A 5,960-nucleotide genomic window follows, 5' to 3' on the forward strand; every position below is an offset into this window, starting at 1 on the left:
CTCTCCTCCTATTCCCCACCATAGTGTTATGGCCTGAACAAGAACAGTGTCCCCCAGGTCTGCATGTTAAAGGTGGGACCTGAAGTAACACTGCCTAGAGATGGGACCTTGGAAGAGGTGCTTAGGTCATCGGAGGTGAGCCTTCAAAAAGAGTGTCTTTGGGAGCTTGGGAGAGCAGTGGGTAAGAGCATTTGCTGTACAAGCATAAGGACCTGAGTTCAAATCCCCAGTCCTCTCATAAAAAGCCAGGCATGGCATCCACACCTGTAACCCCAATACTGTGGGGGGCCGAGACAGGAGGTTTGCCAAGGCGTGCTGGTCAGCAACCTAGCTCCAGGTTCAGTTAGAGACTCTGCCTCAAGAGACTAAGTCAGGAAGTGATAGAGCAGGATACCTGATGTCCGTCTATGGCCACATGCACACCCATACACCACACACACACACACACACACACACACACACACACACACCTCTTGATATACTCCCCCCTCCCCAAACCAATGGGTCCTCCAATCTTGAACTCAAACCTCTAAAACTATGAGGCAAGATAAATCTCTCTTTACTTCACCAGTGTGCTATGTCAGGTATTTTGCTACAGTACAGGACTGTGAACAGATATAATCAACTCCCTGACCTCCACATTCTTTATTAAATGCCACCTTTTTTAGTGAAGACTGCTCTTTCCTCTTTGTGTTATCCCTCTTGCTCTCCAGACCTCACATTCCCCATCTCCTTTTACATCTTGTTTTGTTACAAGGCCTGGTATAGAATAATTATGATTCTCTTCTCACTCAGCTCCCTATTCTAACATGCCTAGCACGGGATGAACATCCACACAGTTTTAAAAGAGTAAGTGCATTGATCCAAATGTCCCAGAAATTTCTTTTGGTTACCTGTCTGCTGGAGGGGCCCCTGGGCACCACACCCAGTGGATCTTACAAAAGCCTTCCCACCTGCATACCAGCCAGACCCTCTCAACACGGTGGACACCTTCTCATAATACAGTCACCAGAAGAAACCATAGCAGCATCTATTGACATGTAATTCACTGACCATAAAATTGACCCCTTGAAAGCACACAAAAGCACACAGTTCAGTGGTTTTTAGTATCCAAGGAGGCTATGCAACCATCACCACAATATAATTCTAAAACATTTTTGTCACCTCAAAAGGAAACCCCAGACCCATCATTAGCAGTCACTCCCCATCACTCCCTCACCCACTTCACCCAGCCCCTGGCAACCACTAATCCACTTTCTGTCTCTATGGATTTACCCATTCTGGGCAGTTCATATTAATAAAATCATACAGTAAGAGCAGTCTTTTGTGTCTGACTTCTTTTATTTAGTAAAATGTTTTCAAGATTTATTCATGTTGTAGTATATATCAGAAATTTGTTCCTTTTCATGACAGGGTAATATTCCAATATTCCCCCAGTCACCAATTGATGAATGTTGGATTGTTTATACCTTTGATATGATGTATATTGTTGCTCTGAGTATTCATTTAAAAGGTTTTGTGTGGCCATGTTTTCAATGTTCTTGGGTCCTCTGCAAGAGCAGTCAGTGCTCTTAACTACTGAGCCATGTTTCCAGTCTCTTTTGTGTTTTTTATTAAAGATTTATATTTTTTATTTATGTCCATATGTGTATGTCTGTACATCATGTGTTCAGGTGCCCTCAGAGGCCAGAAAAGTCCATTAGATCCCCTGGAACTGGAGTTACAGGTGATTGTGAGCTGGCCAACATGGGTTCTGGGAAACAAATTGAGGTCTTCTATAAGAGCAGCAAGTGCTCCTAACAGCTTAAGTTATCAATCCCTCTTTATTTTTTAGGAAAGTTGTTTATTTGGGTTTAGGGGGCTGAGACAGGGTCTCCCCATAGCCCCTGCTGGCCTAGAACTTGCTTAGACCAGCTGGCCTTAATCTCACAGAGATCTGCCTGCCTCTGCCTCCCAAGTGCTAGAATTAAAGGAGTATGCCACCATGCCTGGCTTCTTTTTGTTTTCTAAGACAGGGTCTCATGTAGCCCAGGTTAGCCTCAAACTCAAATACAGCTGAGGATGACCTTGAACTCCTGATCTTCCTGCTCCACTTTCCATGTGCTGGGATTACAGCAGTGTGCCTCCACACCCTGTCATATTTGGTGCTGGGGACCAAACACAAGGCTAGCGTGTTTGGCAGCACCTTACTAACTGAGCCACACCTTGAGTCCCTGTGGCTTCCATTTTGAAGGGTTTCATGAACCAGCAAAATTCTATATTTGCAGGAAGGTATCCTCCACAATCACACAATCACTTTGGATTCATGTAGGAAAAATATCTCTCTCTTTCCCCCTCCCTCCCTGTCCCCCTCCTTCCCTCTCCCTTCCCCTCTCCCCATCCCCATTCCCCCCACACACATAAAGGAGCCTTTGGTAGATCAGTGGATCAATTAAAGTTCAGGTTTTAGAAACAGGACTTTGAATCTACCCATTCCAGGTCCCACGAGGGGGTGCTGATGAGGTGATCCATCCTTTAAGGCCAGTTATCCTCCTGCTCACTTGGTTCAGTCTGTGTTCATGCCTCTGAGCAACAGGAGGTAAGGCTGGTCTTCACCCTAGGGCTTCTACTCCACCAAGAAGACAAGTGTGAAGATGAGCTTTCCTAAAGCTTAGGCTGTACTTCCTGTTTCACGTTTAACGTGTGATGACGGTCTTCCATGAAGTCAGGTTAGATTGCTGAGCTTGTTGGGCTGGGTTTTTTTTTTGTTTTTTCTCTCCTCAAAACCCATCCACCCCCCCACACACACATACACAACCTGGTCCCAACACACACACACACACACACACACACACACACACACACTGTGCGTTTTAGCCATGTTCATCCAAAATGTGAACATGGGGCTGGTCACAAGGCTCAGTGGATAAACGTATCAGAAACCAAGCCTGAAAATCTAAATTAGGTCCCCAGTATCCACATGATGGAAGGAGAGAATTGACTTCCACAAGTTGTCCTCTGACCTACACACACACACACACACACACACACACACACACACATGTACATGCACGCAAGCACACACTACCTGAATAAATAACTATTTTGAAATTGTTATTAAGTGTAAACTGTTCAGGGGTTTTTTGTTTTATTTCAGTTTTTGGTTTTGAGGTTTTGGGTTTTGGTTTTGTTTGAGACAGGATGTCACTATGTAGCCCTGGCTGGTTTGGAACTCTATGTAGACCAGGATGGCCTCACAGAGATCTGCCTGCCTCTGTTTCCCAAGTGCTGGTATGCACCAGTAGGCCTGGAGTAAACTGATTGTAATAGAATAGCTTTTATTTATTCTCTAACAATTTCATGCATACAAGCAACACATCTTGATCATATGAACCCCACTGAACACAGGTTCTCTGCAAGAGCAGTGTAATTTTTTTTTTAATGTGAATGATATTTTGCATGCATGTAAGTGCAGTCATGTCATGCAATGCCTGTAGAGGCCAAAAGAGGGCATCAGATCCCCTAGAACTGGAGTTACAGATGGTTGTTAACCATCATGTGGGTGCTGGGAACCAAACCAGGGTCCTCTGCAAGAGCAGTCAGTGCTCTTAACTGCTGAGCCATCTCTCCAGGCCCAGTACTCCATTTTATACATATCCTAGCTTTTCATTATCCATCTCTTGATGGACAACAGGTCATTTCTATTTCCTTGTAATAGTGAACAGAGCAGCAATAAACATGGGGTGCAAATACCTCTATAGGGAAATATGGAGTTCTTTGGGTAGATGCCTAGGAGTGAGACCGTTAGGTCGTATGGTAACTCTATTTTTAATTTTTTGAAGAACTTCCAAACTGATTTCCAGAACATCTGTACTAATTTGTACACCCACCAGCAGTGAATAAGGGTTCCTCTTTCTTGGTGTCGTCTTTAACATTTGTTGCTGGATTTCTTGATAAAAGCTATTCTGACTGAGGTAAGGTGGTATCTCAAAGTAGTTTGGATTTGTATTTTTCCAACAGTTGGGGATGTTGAACACTTTTTTTTGGGGGGGGTCTTTTTGAGACAGAGTCTCCCTGTAGCCCCAGCTATCCTGGAACTCACTATGTAGACCAGGCTGGCCTTGAATTCACAGAGATCTGCCTGCTTCTGCCCACCCCACCCCCCCAGTGCTGGGATTAAAGGCGTGCACCACCATGCCTGGCTTTTTATTTTTTATGTGTATGAGTGTTTTGCCTGCATGTATCTAAGTGCACCACATGCATGCAATGCCCATGAAGGCTAATAGAGGGCATCTGAACTCCAGAATTGTAGCTAAGGACAACTGTGAGCTGCCGTGTGGGTGCTGAGAACAGAATGCCAGTCCTCTGCAAGAGCGGCCAGTGCTCTTAACCACTGAGCCATCTCTCCAGCCCCTTGAAAAACTTTCTTAAGAGTTCTCGGCTCTTTTACTGAAAGCTGTCTTCAATTCATTGGCCAATTTGGTGATTAGTAATTTTCTTTCCTTGGAATTTAATTTCTATAGTTTTTTGTATATTCTGGATATTAGTCCTTTGTCTAATATATAGCTGGGAAAGATTTTCTCCCATTCTGCAGGATGTCTATGTGCTCAGCTGACAGCTTTCTATAATGGGAAGGTACTTTTAATTTCATATACTCTCATCTGTTGATTTGTAGATGTGTGTATTCAGCTTTCTGTATATTGAACTAGCAGAAATTATTCCTATTTTCCATAAGAGTCCAATATATGTTCATTTCGGGCAGTTCATTTTGAGAGTTGGGCTTCCATCTTTATTCCATTGACCATTATTAGTACAGTGGGAATTAGACATACCATTCTTTTTTTTAATTTTATTATTTTAATTTTATGCATATGCGTGTATTGCCTGGATGTAGGTAAGTGCACCTGTGTAGTGCAATGCCCGTGGAGGACAGAAGAGGCTGTTGGATTCCCTAGAACTGGAGTTATGGATAGTTGTTAGCTGCGATGTGGATGCTGGGATCCGAATCCAGGTGTTCTGCAAAAACAGTCAGTGTTCTTAACTGCTGAGCCATCTCGCCAGCCCCAATACCATTATTCTTGATAATCATTTTTTATTTTTCTATAATTTTTCTAATTTTCTAATAACATTTAAGGGGCTAGGCATGGCTCAGCAGATAAGAACACTGACTGCTCTTATAAAGAACCCAGCTTTGGTTCCCAGCATCCACATGGTCGCTAATATTTATGTCTGTAACTCCAGTTCCGGGGGATCCAATACCCTCTTCTGGCCCCCATGGGCACTGCACACACACAGTGTACTTACGAATATGCAGGCAAAACACTAATACATATAAAATAAAAATAAATAAAAATAGGAAATAATCCTCATGCCTCGGCCCCCAGTGCTGGCATTACAGGCATGTCCCATTATGTTGTTTTTGATGTATTTGATGACTGAACCTTAACTACTGTTTCTTTTTTTTTTTTCAAGCAAAAAGTCAAGTGGAACCTCTGATCCTCAGATCAGATGTAAGATGTTATTTCTCCAAAAATGAATTCTGAAGAAAATAGAACTTCCAATTGGTTTGGAGTGGAAACCCAGCCCTGAAAAATGCCTGATCAACTCTTAAGCCTGAGTTAGAGTGAGGCCTGTGGCTCTTAGAGTCCTGTGTTACCGCTGAGCCTGGCGAAAGCTAGAGGAGCATAAGGAGAAAGACCTCAGTGCCCCTCAAGTTCTGACCTATCCAAAGCCTCAAGCCTCTGACCTCCGAGGCATTGCACGACACAGGTGCACTCATGTACATGCAGGCAATACACTCATACACATAAAATAAAAAGTAATAAAAAATATTGGGCCGGGCATGGTGGTGCATGCCTTTAATCCCAGCACTCAGGAGGCAGAGGCAGGCAGATTTCTGTGAGTTCGAGGCCAGCCTGGTCTACATAGTGAGTTCCAGGACTATAGCTGGGGCTACAGGGAGACCCTGTCTCAAAAAGACC

The sequence above is a fragment of the Nannospalax galili genome, unplaced genomic scaffold, assembly GCF_000622305.1.
Source record: "Nannospalax galili isolate Female #2095 unplaced genomic scaffold, S.galili_v1.0 scaffold1428, whole genome shotgun sequence".
Classification (NCBI taxonomy): Eukaryota; Metazoa; Chordata; class Mammalia; order Rodentia; family Spalacidae; genus Nannospalax; species Nannospalax galili.